Genomic DNA, 16914 nt, shown 5'->3' on the forward strand with positions numbered 1-16914 from the left:
AACTAATTGAAGAACCTTAAAATCAATCCTGAAACACACGGGGAGCCAATGCAGCGATTTTAAAACTAAATCCAGTGCCCAATTTGGTATGTTTGCATCTCTATGTCCTATGTGGAGAATGTGCTTTGTCATATTTGTCCATGAAGTGCTGTCTGGCTTGTCATCAGTTTGTAATGTGCAGACTGAATATGTATGATGTGAATGTGAGTGTAGGTCATGAAAATACTATGTTCACACATTTATAAACTAAGTAATATAACTTTAGCATGTGAAAATAATATCATAAATCAGTAAAGACCATGACTACAATCAGTCATTCCTATGCGTAGTAGAATTAGAATTAGAATTAGAAATCCCTTTATTGTCATTGTACTCAAGTGTGCAACGAGATTAGAAGGCTCCCCTCTCCAGTGCAATACAACAATAAGACAGACAAATATATAAATTAGATTAATAAATAAGAGAGTGCAATGGAATTTAGTACAGAATAGGGTATATAAAAACACATCACGATGCTGTTCTGCAAGGTAAGGGTGTTCTCGTGTGTGTGTGAGAGTTCAGAATGGAGATGGCTCTCGGAAAGCAACTGTTTCTCAGTCTATTGGTCCTCGATTTGATGCATCTGTAGCGCCTGCCAGAGGGCAACAGGTCGAACAGGTGTGAGTTTGGGTGGGTATTGTCTTTGACGATGTTGAGAGCCCTTCTGAGGCACCGGGCGGTGTAGATGTCCGACAGTGAGGGGAGAGGGCAGCCAATAATCCTTTGCGCTGTTTTGACTGTCTGGAGCCTCACTCTGTCCGCCTCAGTGCAGCCGCTGTACCAGGTGGAGACACAGTACGTCAACAGGCTCTCAATGGACGAGTGGTAGAAGGCTAGCAGCAGCTTCCTGTCCAGGTTGAATTTCCTGAGGACTCTCAGGAAGTGCAGACGCTGGTGGACCTTCTTTACCACTGCTGTGGTGTTGTGAGTCCAAGAAAGGTCGTCGGAGATCTGTACTCCCAGGAACTGGAACGTGTGGACCCTCTCCACACACACGCCTTCGATGCAGAGGGGGGGCGGCACCGTCTTGTTCCTCCTGAAGTCGACGACAATCTCCTTTGTTTTTGCAGTGTTAAGGTGCAGTCTGTTGTCCTTGCACCAAGCTGTCAGTCTCTTTACCTCCTCTCTGTAGGCTGTCTCGTCACCTTCCGAGATCAGACCGACCACTGTCGCGTCGTCAGCAAACTTGACGATGGTGTTGTTGCCGTGGGCCGGGCTGCAGTCGTAGGTGTAGAGGGCGTATAGGAGAGGGCTCAGCACGCATCCTTGAGGGGAACCGGTGCTCAGCATGCAGGTGGAGGACGTGTAGGGGCCGAGCAACACAGTCTGGGGTCTGTTGGTCAGAAAGTCCTTAATCCAGATGCGTGTGAGGGCAGGGAGGCCGAGAATGTCAAGTTTGGCGACGAGGATGTCTGGGATGATTGTGTTGAATGCCAAGCTGTAGTCCACAAAGAGCATCCTTGCATAGCTCTGCTGTTGTTCCAGGTGGCCCAGCACAACATGCAGAGCAGTGTTGATGGCGTCCTCAGTGGATCTGTTAGCCCAGTATGCAAACTGGTAGGGGTCCAGAGTGGGAGGAAGGCAGTCCCTGATGTGCTGGAGAACCAGCCTCTCGAAGCACTTCATGATGACTGGTGTGAGAGCAACAGGACGGTAGTCATTCAGGTGGACGGCTGGTGACTTTTTGGGGACAGGAATAATGGTGGAAGTTTTCAAGCAGGAGGGGATGACTGCTTGAGCCAGGGAGCGGTTGAAGATCCTGCAGAATACATGTGACAGTTGGTGGGCACATGTTTTGAGGACCTTGCCTGGTATTCCGTCGGGTCCAGTAGCTTTCCTGGGGTTAACAGCCAGGAGCGCGCGCCTCACATCGTGTTCCTCTACGGTGAGTGGGGGGGAGTTGGAGCATGAAGTGCGGGGGTGTGACGGTTGGGGCGAGTCAAAGCGAGCAAAGAAGCAGTTAAGCTCCTCTGCCAGCGATGCACTCGGGTCTGCAGAGGTCGTGCTGCTGCCACGGAAGTTGGTGATGCTCCGTAGACCCTGCCACACCTCCCGTGGTCTGTTACTGGCAAGGTGGGCCTCCAGCCTCCCCTTGTAGGTTGCCTTGGCTAGCTTGATGCCTTTGCTCAGGTCAGCACGAGCCACCCTGTACTGGGCTTTGTCGCCTGACCTGAAGGCAGCGTCACGGGCCTTGAGGAGAGAGCGAACCCTGCTGGACATCCAGGGCTTCGCATTTGGGAAGGTCCGTATAGTCCTGTGTAGGGACACAGTTTCCATGCAGAACTTGATGTAGTCCACTACACAATGTGTGTAGACATCAAGGTCCTGATGATCAAAGAGGCCCCAGTTTGTGTCTTGAAAGCAGTCCTGTAATTCACTCATGGCGCCGTCACGCCAGGTTTTCACAGTCTTTGTGGTGGGCCTGAATCTGCGCCTGAGAGGGGTGTATGCAGGTGCGAGCTGCAAGGACAGGTGGTCTGACTGGCCGAGGGGGGCGAGTGGGAGGGCCCTGTATGCGTGCTTGATGTTCGAGTACACATGGTCGAGAGTGTTGTCTCCCCTCGTTGGGCACTTGACATGCTGGTGAAACTCTGGGAGTACAGTCTTTAAATTGGCCTTATTAAAGTCTCCCGCTACTACGTGAACGCCATCAGGGTGGGCCCGCTGATGTTTATTGATGACGCACGCGAGTAGCGAGAGCGCCGTGCTAGTGCTAGCGTCGGGAGGGATGTAAACAGCTGTGACAATCACGACCGTTAGCTCCCTCGGGAGAAAATAAGGCCGGCATTTAACGGACATGAACTCGATGTCGGGGGAAGAGTGCTTCTCGACGATCGTGCTATCGCCGCACCAGTTCTCATGCACGTAAACACAGAGCCACCCCGCCCCTTCTCTTACCGGTGTCCCTTGTCCGATCCGCGCGATGTAGCGAGCGCCCGGCCAGCTGGATGCTAGCATCGGGGACGTCTGCGTGCAGCCAGGATTCCGTGATGACGATCACACTGCTGTCTCGCACATAGCGGTTTCCCAGGATTTGTAATCCCAGGTCGTCGATTTTGTGGACCACGGATCTGGCGTTGGTGAGGTACAGACTCGGCAGTGGTTGCCTATGGGGCTGCCGTCGCAGCCGTTGCAAGACACCGGACCTGCAGCCCCGCTTCTGCTTCCTCTCTCTGCGTCGCCTGCGCCGCCTCCCGGTCCCGATGACAAGCCACGGTGAGCCGGGCAGCCTCGCGAGTTCGTCCGGAATTTTGCGATCATAGCATATTCAGTAAATATAAACCTGCTAAATTAAATAATTGACATTCTGTCCCATAAATGTTTAAAATGCCGGTAATTGCCATACAATCCTTCAAGGGTCGACGAGCGATGTTCGGGAGGAGGAGCAGTGGTGGTGGTGCGTTTCCCTCGGGCATGTGTCGGTAAATCCAGCGGAGTTCAGCGGCAGTGGATTGAAGTTGTCCTGACACAGGTTGATGACATGACAGGAACAGGCAGAAGTGCGAGAAGCAGACTGGCCTGCGGGTCCACATGGCAGACAGGTGCTAACTTTGATAGGTAAGCTAAACTTTAGCCACAGTAGACGCGTCAGCGACTATGCAATCGGTGGGTGGCATTCATGAGAATCGGGATCGCTCAACATACAGATAATAATAAATAAAATCACTGTAACTGGAGGGATTGTAAACTGCTAAAGCAGGTACAACAAGCGGATCCAAAAAATTTCTGAGAGTTACCGGTGAGCAGTGGCAGCCAAACGTGCCAGCGTCCACTCAACCGGGAGTTGATTCAATATTCACAATATTTTATTATTTTGTCGTACAGTTGTTTAAAAATGGCTCGCTATCGCCCCCTAGAAAAAAAAAAACAACAAAAAAAAACAGCCCCATATCTCTGTTTCACCAAACTGAAAATTTGATGAAGTGTGTACAAAGCCAAGACCTAATAAAAAGTCTCATGGAGCCGTATGCTAAATTGAACAGGAAGTCGGCCATTCTAAATTTATCAGAATCCGAAATCCTTTTATTGTCATTGTACAGTGTGCAACAAGATTAGGGAGCTCCCCTCTCCAGTGCAATACAACAATAATTTAATCAAATATATAAATTAGATAAATAAGAGAATAAATATTGTGATGGAAAATAGTATGAAATTGGAGAAATACAACACAATACGTCGCTGTTCAGCAAGGTAAGGGTGGTCGTGTGTGTGTGCATGTGTGTGAGAGTTCAGAATGGTGATGGCTCTCGGAAAGAAAATGTTTTTCAGTCTATTAGTCTTTGATTTGATGCACCTGTAGTGCCTGCCAACAAATTTACTTCAAACATTGACGAGGCTTTGAAAACAAAAGCTGCTCTAACTTTAACTACAAGCAAATTCCTCTTGAAGATTCCTCACGTTATTTCTCGGAAATATTTCACATTTCCAACGTGCCAGTACCCCAACGTTGTCCGGGTGGCGAGGGCCCTTTATAGCTGCTCGCAGCTCTAGTTTTTAATTAATTTTTTTAAATCAATGGTGATGACAGTGAAATATGTCTTGTCTGGTATCATGATAGCTGGAGGATATTTTGTCATGATATTTTAGTCAGGCCTGATAACAGTGATGTATGCTGATTTAAGGCTACTTTTATTTTGAAATGCCGTATCACATTTTGGTGGGACCGCATTTGATGGACAACTGGGGTTGTCTAGTGTCCCCCAAAATGGGTCTGATATCACGATAGCTCGAGGGTATTTTGAAATGATTATTTTAAAATCAGTGTTGATGACAATGAAATGTGCATATTTCAGGTGGGTTTTTTTTTATTGTGAAATTACACATCAGATTTTGATGGGACCATTTTTGATGAACAGCTGGGGTCGTCTAGTGTCCAACAAAACTAGTCTGGTATTACGACAGCTCCAGCTCTTTTATTTTAAAATGCCTCCTTACATTTTGATGGGACTACTTTTGGTGGAAAGCTGTGTTGTCTTGTGTCCTCCAAACCTGGTTTGGTATTACCATAGCTAGAGGATATTTTTTAATGAAATTTTAAAGTCAGGCATGATGACAGTGAAATGTGCAGATTTCAGGCAACTTTTAGTTTGAAATTACAAATTAGATTTCGATGGGACCACTTTTTATGGACAGCTGGGGTAGTCTCGTGTCCCACAAAACTGGTCTGGTATCACGATAGCTCGAGCTATTTTTTTTTTAACTCAGTGGTGATGACCGTGAAATAAGCGAATTTCAGGCTACTTTTATTTTGAAGTGCCACATCACATTTTGATGTGACCACTTTTGGTGGACAGCTGGTGTGGTCTAGTATCCCCAATCCTGGTTTGGTATCACGATAGTTTGAGGATATTTTTTAAAGATTTTTCTTTTAAATCAGTGTTGATCACAGTGCATATTTCAGGTGATTTTTTTATTTTTAAATGCCACATCAAATTTTGAAGTGACCACTTTTTGTGGACAACTGGGGTGGTCTGGTGTCCCGCAGAACTTGTCTGGTATCACGATAGCTTGAGGATTTTGTAATGATTTTAATTTTTTTAATCATTGGTGACGACAGACAAATAAGCAAATTTTCACGCTTTTATTTTTAAATATCCCATCAGATTTTGATGGGACCACATTTGTTTTTACGGTTCCGTCACCACGCGAGTGGCTACCTGCTAAAGCAGCACGGCTCACTATTTGAGCCTTTTTCGCGTGTTTTTCCCTTTACCCAGTTTTATTTATTTTACCTCATCGCAGCAATGGACATCCAAATTGCGGTGGTTTTATTGCTGCTGGGGGCTGTTTTTTGCGTGATCGTGTCCGGAGATGTCACTGGGAGCTACGGATCAATCGTTTACACAAGAGATCAGCTGTTAGCACTTCGTGCTAACCCCGTGCCGACTCCCGGAGCGAGACCCGATATCCCCCACGAGTTGAGGAGGAAGAGACGGGGGATGTCGCGCGGGGGCGAAACGCCAGGCAAAGAGGAGGCGTGACCACCCCGTCCTCCTGTCCGTTTTTATGGGAAATGTTAGATACCTTCCCAAGAAAATGGACGAGCTAACAGCGCTAACGCGGCACAAGAGGAACTTCCAATGAGCTAGCTTGCTGATGTTCACGGATTCATGGCTAACAGACCTAACGCCGGACACCGTCGTGGAATTTGACGGCTTCCAAATACTACTTGCGGACAGGACACTGGAAAGCGGTAAGAGGAAAGAGGAGGGCTGGCTGTGTTTGTTAATGATAGATAGTGTAACCCTAGGCACATCACAGCTAAGGAGCAACTTTCCAGTCGGGACAATGAGCTGCTAGCTGTTAGCATGCGTCCATACTTGACAAGCATCGCGAGTTAACAAGGACGTGCACGTAACAGGTGCGTGAGTAAACTGCTTAAAACTTTGATCGTCATTCAGCTGACCTACAAATTGAGACGCTACAGTCAGTTTGACGTTTTTGTTTGCTTGATTGTGGATTGACATGGAGGAACAAGACAGTGGAAAGCGGACATTAAAAATGACGGAGAAAAGCTGTAGAAGATCACAAGCCTAAACGGATGCAGGCACGCAGGTGCAAATTTGCTCAATTGACCTCCATGCAACGTCAAATTGAACAATTGATGGAGGATGATGCAAATGTTGACGCTGTAAAAAACTGAGCTTTGTGTTTGCTTTAGCGGCATGGAGCAAGAATTTGTGGACCTCAATTCCGGTGTGCAAAATTTAAAGACTGAGGAGGATTTTGCCGATGACCAAAATAACTGGTTTGATCCAAAAAATGTAATTAATGGAAATGTGAGCAATGGAAGAAGGACGTTTTGAAACGTGCAGAGGAAGGATGCAATAAACAAATATCACCTGATGATAGTAGATCTGCATCAACTAACTACACCCATAGAAGTAGAAGTAAAGAATCTAACAGACAGAAGCTCACTTCTGTCAACGTCTTCAATTAAATTAAAGGCTCAAATGGAACGAGCATGTTTAAAGGCAAAGGCTGCTGATTTACAACAAAGGTTGGCACTTGAGCAAGAAGAAGCTGCAATTAAGGCAAAGAAGGAAATGCATGCAATGCAAACGGCACTCCCTGAGTCTGATGCTAAATTGGATGTCTTGAGAAGATATGAAAATACCCAGGAGGATGGTATCCACATTCCTGATGAGTGTGTTACAATTTAAACAAGGAAAAACATTCAATTACCATCACAGCCTATCAGAGCAACAAGCAGTGTTGACCTGAAATGCTCCCACTTCGACTATTCCAATGGCTAGATTTCCACATCAGACAGAAAGTAGAGAACAACAGGGACATGTGCTTGATGGCCTTTGCCAAGCAATCTCACAGCAAGCCAGTGTCGCAGAATACTTAGCAAAGAGTCAAAAAGCATCGCTACTTCCCGAACTTTCCATTCCTACGTTTAAAGAATAGATAGAAATAGAAATAGAAATAGAAATCCCTTTATTGTCATTGTACTCAAGTGTGCAACGAGATTAGAGGGCTCCCCTCTCCAGTGCAATACAACAATAATACAGACAAATATATAAATTAGATAAATAAAGAAGACAGTGCAATGGAATTCAGTACTGAATAGGGCATATAGAAACACATCACAATGCTGTTTTGCGAGGTTAGGGTGGTCTCGTGTGTGTGTGAGAGTTCAGTATGGAGATGGCTCTCGGAAAGAAACTGTTTCTCAGTCTATTGGTCCTTGATTTGATGCATCTGTAGCGCCTGCCAGAGGGCAACAGGTCGAACAGGTGTGAGTTTGGGTGGGTATTGTCATTGACGATGTTGAGAGCCCTTCTGAGGCACCGGGCGGTGTAGATGTCCGACAGTGGGGGGAGAGGGCAGCCAATAATCCTTTGCGCTGTTTTGACTGTCCTCTGGAGCCTCACTCTGTCCGCCTCAGTGCAGCCGCTGTACCAGGTGGAGACACAGTACGTCAGCAGGCTCTCGATGGACGAGTGGTAGAAGGCCAGCAGCAGCTTCCTGTCCAGGTTGAATTTCCTGAGGACTCTCAGGAAGTGCAGACGTTGGCGGACCTTCTTTACCACTGCTGTGGTGTTGTGACTCCAAGAAAGGTCATCGGAGATCTGTACTCCCAGGAACTTGAACGTGTGGACCCTCTCCACACACACGCCTTCGATGCAGAGGGGGGGCGGCAGCGTCTTGTTCCTCCTGAAGTCGACGACAATCTCCTTTGTTTTAGCAGAGTTAAGGTGCAGTCTGTTGTCCTTGCACCAAGTTGTCAGTCTCTTTACCTCCTCTCTGTAGGCTGTCTCGTCACCTTCCGAGATCAGACCGACCACTGTCGTGTCGTCAGCAAACTTGACGATGGTGTTGTTGCCGTGGGCCGGGCTGCAGTCGTAGGTGTAGAAAGGCGACCCTCTGCATTATAAAACCTGTATAGGTGCCATTGAACATGGGATTGAAGGCCGTACAAGTGATAACCGTGATCATCTTCAATTTTAGCTGCAGTATACTAGTGAACAACCACATGAGTTGGTGAAGAGCTGCATCCATATGGAACCTCTGACAGGATATACCAAAGCAAAACAAATCTTGAAGGAGTTTTATGGTGATGACTTCATGATAGCAGAAGCATATTTAAAGGAAGCCATGGATTGGCCAACAATCAAGTCTGAAGATGGTGTTGCACTTCAGTCTTTCACATTATTCCTTATGGGCTGTTTGAACATAATGGCAGATGTTAATTACATGGAGGACTTGGACAACATGGCTAATATAAAGGCATTGGCAAACAAACTTCCATACAGACTTATAGAATCTTGGAGAAAATTTGCCTGCAATCTCCAAGAAAGAACAAATAGAAGAGTGAAGTTTAAGGATTTTGTTGACTTTGTTGACAAGCACGAAAGATTCTATAAAACAGAAAACAAAATCACAACACACAGAAACACCAAAATCAAAGAAAGTCTTCACAACAGTCATTGTGCCCGCCAAGATGGAAAACAACAAAACCACCACGCCAAAGGCAGAACCTGTTTCAGTGGATGCTATTGCCAAACCATGTGCTAATTGTAATGGAGAGTAACAGTCTCACAATTTGTAAGGAATTTAGGAGAAAGCATCACAAGGATGAGATTGACTTCTTGAGGAGCAAGGGTCTGTGTTTTGCATGTTTGATGCACGGTCGCATTAGCAGTTGCTGGAAACAAAAGCTTCAATGTCAAGAATGCTCTAGACTGCATCCTACAGCACTACACATTGTCCATAAACTTCTGCAAAGAAACAGCCTAAGACGATTGTGAATAGCAGTACCTATTAAGCGCCCTCGTACAAACAACAGAAACCTGGGGTGTCACTGGGGCCTGTAAATAGGACTGCATCCTTTCAATAATTCCGGGATGGGTCAAGGCACAAAAAGGAACCAAGACAGTGACGACTTACTGTCCGGTTTAAAAATGCCCTGACGCCTTTTTTAGACTGAAATAACTTACTAAAGTTTTCGTTTTGTGCCATTCAGAATGGGAGAGGGAGCCAGGAGGCGAAACAGCTGTCTTGCCAGTTCAATCCCGCACACCCTCTGACTCTCACCCTCCGTTCTGCCTTTTTATTGAAACTAACTCATCAATAACTAATCACCAGAAGACAGAAAAGCATCAACAACTAATCACCAAGAGACAGAAAACATCAATAACTCACGGTATAAAGGTCAGTTTAACTAAAGCATCAATAACTAATCACCAGGGACTCCAGCAGGCAGAAAATCATAACCCAAGGTCAGTTTAACTAAACACATCTTCAGGATACGGTGTCTGTGTGTGTGTGTGTTAAAATAACAAGTAAGTGTCTCTGTGTGTGTTAAACATTAATGAGTGTATAAAAACATGATTATGAATACACAAACTGATTACCTATCCTCAGCCCATCTTACATTTCCCCCCTGTTGTGGATTTAAAAATCATGTCCTTACGGCTTTAAGACAGATCATCATAATGAAATCATACAACAGTGTGATCATCAGTGGAGGAGCGAAAACCTCACATAAGGGAAAATTCCCCTCCTCCCTTCCGGCGTAGAATGAGATCCTCATAATTTGATGACCATCAGGGAATAAAACTTGTCCCTGGGGTGACTTGGTGGAGGCCCTTGCCTCGTTGTAGGAGAGGACAGCCGTCCTTACCTCCCGGATCTTCGTGTATGGTGTGTGTGTGTGTGCACGTGTGTGGACAGGGGCAAGAAGTCCATGTGTTTTTACGTTTTAGTGTCCAGTTTGAGTTCGTCATTCTCAACATTAATCAGGTTGTAACGGTACATTTGGGCAACAAACCTACGATTAACCATCATCTTTGTCATAAAAATAATGCAACATGAACAGACTAAACATAACAAAATGAAAACTATAATTATCCCTATATATTGTTTTTTTAAATTCTTCATAGTGGTCATAACATCAATAATTGTTTCATTTTTATTAAAAATTTAAATGCAGTAATGTACTCCAATCAAGGCTGATATTCCTTTGTTATGTACGTCATTAATTTCCAAACAATATCTAATCTTTTTGTTCTGTGGCTTCAACATATTTATCATCTCATCAATATTAGCACCACAGAGTACTGAGTTTCGAGATCCTCACAATAGTCGTTCTCAAAATGATATTTTTTTTTATCAATTTAGCTTTGTTAAGGTAAGATATTTTATTGACAATCTAACATTAATATGCAAAGAACATGTACATTAGTACGAAATGTAAAAAAAAATTGTGGTGGGGGGGGTGCGAATTGTTTTCTTCTTGGTAGGGGGGGCATGACAGGAAATAATTGAGAACCACTGGTCTAGTCACACACCAGCTCGGGTTCATTCCCTACCAGAGAAATGACATTCCATGTCCCCAGAGCTAGGCGCTTTATGTTGCCGGGGATTGGACTGCCTTTGACTGCCTCCTAGCTCAAAGGAAACCCAAATTCTTTGGTCCCGCCCACTGGTAGTGAGCCGAAGCCCTTGTATTAAATAATAAATAAATACATAAAATAAAAAAAATTAATAAATTTAAAAAACGGACCGATCCACTGCTTGGGTTAGTTTGACCCACCTTGAGATCCGTTCCCACTCAGTGACAGTGTCTACAAGCCACTGCCACCAGGCCAGTGAACCGACGTCCAGGCAGTGACAAAAAACGTGATCAAATTACATTGCTCATCATAAGGTGTTTGTGAGACGCTCTTTGTATGTTTCCTCAATTAAGACCTGTTTTCCATTGGTGTATTTGAAAAAAGTGGTGAACCTGTTAAATTCACTACAAAACGTTAACAAGATGAAAGTAATGTTTGAAGGAATATTATTTTTCTATCGACATGCCGGCGGGCGGGCACAGATAGAGAGTGATAAAGCAGCACCACCCGCGCGGGGCGTGCTGACGAAAAGGCAAGTGCTCCTCCTCTCATCGCGTCCTTATTAAGACAGAAAAAAGATGCTGTTGAATTTGACCTATTCGCAGTTCGAGCAGGTGCTTAACGCTGGAGAATATCACCACTTCGAAGTTCGAACTGCTGTTGAAACGGAGAGGTAAGTGTTTTTCGTTTGTTTTTATTCAAAACATGCCTCGAGTGCATTTGTTCATGGTTAGAGATAGTTGTGTGGAAAACACTATACAAAGTAGCACCATGGATGTGGGCCTACAACACTGGCCTAGCAAACATGTGCTCCTACATCGACATAATTGACGAGCTCCAGTTAAGCATTGAATAATTATAAAACGTCATGGTGCTTTTACTCATTTAAAGAACTAAACCGACGCGTATTTTCATCCGGTGGTCAGGTTTGCATTGAATGTGAGCACGAGGGACGCTAGCTTGTTGCGTTAGCTTTGCGGAGCTAACAGCTTGCACTTTTGTTATAGAACAACAGAATGCAAGTACCATGATAATTTCTGTCATTAATTTTTGTGTAAGACACGATGTTCACTGGTTAATTACATGATTCTTAAAGCAAAGGTTACTGTGAATGCAATTTTGGTAAGATTTTTGTAGTCACACTGCATAAATCTGTCTGTCTGTTGTTTAAACTTCAATATAAACTATTATGGTTGAAATCGTTAATTGGGATGGAGGGATTGATATTTTTTTAATTTATAATTTATTTTTCTTACACTGATATTGTTAAAACTCCATTTAGCCTATAGTATTAATAATTCTCAACACAAAACTGTCTTTTTTCTTTATAGAATAAACAATGCCTTCCCTGAGATGCAGGAAGTCCCCAAAGCAGGATACTATTGAACATGCAGTCAAGGGTCTGGACAAGACTGCAGAGTTAGAAGCGAAGTATATAAACTCATTTAAAGGTATGATGTTAACGCTTTTGCTAAGATATATTATTGTTTTCTGATAACCAAGCTGACATCGTTTTTTAAGTGGTTATTTTACATTAAGAGTGTCTTGACCTTTTCTTTTGTCAGTTTCAAGTTATTTCAGTGAGCGTGAAACCTGATGGTAGGAGTTCTATCTAAATTAAGGCTGTACTTGATGACGCCCTCCGGCATTTTTATACCACAATAGACCGGTGAACAAGTCCGATATTGATAGTCTAGTGTAAAGCACGTTATACGTCACAGAGATCACGTGACGCGATCCAATATGACTGTGTATACAGTGTATGTCATTGTTATGAAACTAAATAATCTTAAAGTTTTTTTTTTACGTAACCAGGTGCCATTGACATTTGTACTTTCAGTCCTAATACATACTGGCTAATGCAATGCTGGAAAATGAATTTTGGCTGGTCTGTTCCTTTAAAATCATAAAGAAGGGCTCTGCTCTATCCCTCACAAGAAGCAATGTTTCAAACCACCCTACATTAGTATAGTGGCCCAAATGAATATGATGACTCCTTATTTGTGTGCTTAAAAATATGACGAAGCTATCTTGATTTCCCTGTTAACTAGGTCGAGGAGTATTTACCAAGGCCCCTTTCAGGAAAGACGACTTTATTCTTTATTATGGAGTACAGAGGAAAATTGATAGATTCTGATAAATCTCAACGCAGGAAGATGGATGGAAGAGTCTTTTTGTTTGACTTCCGCCGGCAAGAAAAAACTTGGAGGTGAGGCAAAGATTGAGATGTTATCTTATTTTTGTTTTTATTTAAAAAAATAAACACATACTCATCCCATAAGTGTTAGGGGAAAAATCATTCTCTAAGCAAAAATGTATACCGTATTTTCACACCCAAAAGATGCGCCGTGTCAAAGGGCGCAACACCTGTTGAGGCCGCTATTTCTGTCTTTGTAACATATACTGGACGCACCGCCTGACAAGACGATAGCACAGCTGCTGTTAGCATAGCATGAACTTGGCAGAGCTGCCCACACTGACACAGCTGATAGCAGCCTACTATGCCCCAATAACATGAGCAATCACCCCATTGTTGCAGCAGACGCCAAGTCTCTATTGACAATAGCTGACAATGGCTCAGGCCAATATTAGGTGCATTGGCAATAGCCTACAAAGCAACGTCAGGGGAGGGACTTGGCTGCTCACCACACTCCTTAGAGTCACGGTTTCAAAAAAAAATAAAAAACTCATCATACAAGCAAACAATGAAACATAGAAATAAGATTAACACAAACATGTATCTCTCATGCCATCAATATACCCAAAAAAAATGAAAATAATACAAAAGCCACTCAGCCTTAGCTAATTCAAGCAATGCATTCTGGGAGCAGAGACCCACAATCCCATAGCTGTTTAGAGAGATTTGCATGGCTGTTTAAAGAGATGTGCTGTTATGCTTTGGACTTTTTGTCTGTTGTCTAAACCTGGGACGTTTCTTGCTTGCAATAACATAAATGATAAGACAGACTAAAACATTGTGGACAGCTGCCCTTTGTCCAGCTTTTTCCAACACCATCACCCAAACATTATAGTCAGATGGTGTATTTGTCACGGTCGATTGTAAGCATGGACAACTCACTCTTTACCCAGCAGGGTGTGCTAACATGCACTTCCAACAGCTCGTTGATGACAAGGGCTGATGGACGTGAGTGGTACTTTGTCCATTTAATGGACGCATCGACTGACAGGGCGCATTGTTTGCTTATGACTGCGAAAATACGGTAATTACTTTTATTCATGCGTTGAATCTGTACAAATGAAAATATAGACCATGAAGTCTCAAAGACAAGCTGTTAATAGGGTCTGATTCCAATAGAAATTTCTTGTATGATTTGATTTAGATTTAAAAATTGTGGATTTCCTATTTTTATGTTTTGTGTACACAAGATTGTCTCAAAGATTAATTTCTGACATTGATTGAATAATTGTTTTTTTTTTTTTAAATCTATTTTAAGTGTTGATGCCGCTCAAGAAGATGGCAGTCTGGGAAGACTGGTTAATGATGACCACATGCACCCCAACTGTAAAATGAAGAAGAAGACAACAGAGGACAGACCACACCTCTGTCTGTTTGCGCTCCGAGACATTGATGTTGGCGAAGAAATAACTTAAGACTATGGACCAGCTGGCCTTGGAGAACACAGGTTTGTAAGATGCATCTTTAAGTACAATAACAGAGCCCACTTGTGGTGTTCTGGTGATGTAGTTTCCAATTAGTTTGGCAATCTAATAAATGTATGTTGAGGTTTCTATGGAAGTTGAACATGCTGACTGACTGGGGGAGTTCTCCATTGTCCACTATCTGTAATTCAAATTTGTGGGTCTGAGTCAAAGTTTGGCTCTTCAGGAACAACGAACTGGTCAGGGAGTGACAGTATTACAAAGTTCTGCGTTACTCTTTTCTGGGCGGTGGCCCTGTTAGGCCATCATATGCCATATTGCAAATATCCCCATTGTGGGACTAATTAAGGACATCTTTATGTTGTGGTTTCCCTACCAGAACCAGCACCAACCCTGTATATTCATGATATAAAACACTGTTTCAATTTGATATTTAGCCTTTCTATACTGTAAAAATAGAAGACCCCAGGCTTTCCTGCGCCCCCTTGCCCAATTGGTGGTGTTCAGGAGACAACCTGGGACTGAAATATCAGTCACAACCAGTGTTGTTTTCGTCACTGATGACTATGACGAAAATACTTCGTTAACGCCCCTTTTTTAATGACGATGACAAGCTATACGAGGTTCTTTTATGACGAAAACATGACGTGATGTACATGAATTTTTTTCGTTGACTAGACAAAATTGTTAGCATGTGGTTCATAAATTATTTTATGTTGCTTTTAGTGAAATAAAGCCACAACAGTTGCCCAACAAAATGTTTTGCTTCTCTGCTTATTTTGGAGCAGTGAGTATTGATTCCACTGTTGCCACTTTTTTCTGTTTGTAATGAAGAATCCTTAGTAGTCCATCCAAAAGTCTTTGTTATTGGGTGGAAACCTTGAATGCCTTGTTTTAACTCAAATGGACTTAAACCCATCCATCCATCCATCCATCCGTTATCTGTACCGCTTCTCCTCACTAGGGTCGCGGGGGGTGTTGGAGCCTATTCCAGCTGTCTTCGGCAGTAGGCGAGGTACACCCTGAATTGGTGTCCAGCCAATCGCAGGACATGCATAGACGAACAACCATCCACGCTCACACTCATGCCTCGGGGCAATTAGAGTCTCCAAGCAACTTGCCATGCATGTTTTAAGAATATGGGAGGAAACCGGATTACCCAGAGGAAACCCACGCAGGAAGGCCGGAGCCAGAATCGTACCTACGACCTCAATATTGTGAGGCCATCATGCTAACCAGTTGGGCCACCGTGCCGCTTGGACTAAAATCTTTGTGAATAAATTGACGAAAACTAGGGTAAAACTTTTTTTGCGTTTCCGTCGATTAAAACTGGACTAAAACCCTTTTTTAGTTTTCGTTGACTAAAACTGGACTAAAACTATAACGAATTGGGATGACTAAATGTGATGTAAACAAATCAGCACTTTGTCCAAATGACTTGGACAAAATCTAAAATGCCTGCCAAAAACAACACTGGTCACAACACGTGTCTACAGAAGATTAATTGGCATGGGCGAAATTAATTAGTTTTATTTCATTCATGAGCTTATGTTTTGTTTTGGGTGGCTAAGGCTTAAAATGTGTAAAAATCTAATCCAACCTCAAATATAATTAATTCAATAAATTTATGATGCTACTAAAACATCGAAGCAGCCTCCTCCAGGCTTTACAGACTCAGAAATGGAGGTATGCGTATCGTGTACTCATCCTGTCGTGTCTCGAGATGTTAAAATTGCAGTTAGATAGACGTGTGCTGATTAGACAAGACTTCTAATATATCTGGTGTCACAGGATATTTGTCAGTGAATGTGTATGTCTGGTTTGAGGCTCACTCAGCTTTTTCAGAGTTTTGTGACGTTTTGGCAAAAGGCGTGGCTATTACGGTGCTGAAAAGTCCGATTGTACTTTGTGGCAACAAAAGCTCCGGCAACATGACTCAGATGATCCTATCTTCTCGAAGTTGTACACATTTGAGGATACTTCAGCCCTGAAGACATCTACCAACTTATTTTTCATCGTAGTAGTAGCGCCACCAACTGGTAAAAGCTAATACAAGTTATTTTCTTGGATGTTTTTCTCCGTGCAACTCAACAAGGTCACCCTCATATATGCTCGGAGGACTGTTTCGGCCATGAGGATGTCACAATACGAAATTCATCCTTTTTCGTGAAAAGTTGTGGGAGTGGCATTGCACTGTTTGGCAATAAAACAACGCTGATTATGAGGTTCTAAATATGAACGACAACTCGTGAAACTTGACACACACATCAGGCAGAGCAAATTTATCAATATTTTATACGTTAGTTGTGCAGCTTTTTTGAAATGGCTCGCCATGGCCCTCGAGAAATGTTCAAAAAAGCAGCCCTGGTTGAGTGTTTCACCTCACTTTTTGTAAATTTTATGGAGTACA

At 43.4% G+C, this 16914-nt stretch overlaps 1 long non-coding RNA gene across 4 annotated transcripts in view; it reads left to right on the forward strand.

Moving 5' to 3' along the window:
- The window catches only part of LOC148344819 (uncharacterized), an 81700-nt gene that overhangs the window by 54525 nt on the left and 10261 nt on the right, over positions 1 to 16914 (forward strand). The window contains exons 1-4 of one of the 4 annotated variants that reach the window (XR_015846307.1): positions 11428 to 11556; positions 12215 to 12334; positions 12935 to 13092; positions 14339 to 14527. The exons of the other annotated variants lie outside the window; for them this stretch is intronic. This is a non-coding gene — a long non-coding RNA (uncharacterized LOC148344819). Of the gene's footprint in view, positions 1 to 11427; positions 11557 to 12214; positions 12335 to 12934; positions 13093 to 14338; positions 14528 to 16914 lie in introns of those variants that run through there. 4 annotated transcript variants of the gene reach the window in all.

Source organism: Idiotropiscis lumnitzeri, chromosome 1 (genome assembly GCF_059441095.1).
Source record: "Idiotropiscis lumnitzeri isolate Australia: NSW breed Sydney's pygmy pipehorse chromosome 1, RoL_Ilum_1.0, whole genome shotgun sequence".
Lineage (NCBI taxonomy): Eukaryota > Metazoa > Chordata > Actinopteri > Syngnathiformes > Syngnathidae > Idiotropiscis > Idiotropiscis lumnitzeri.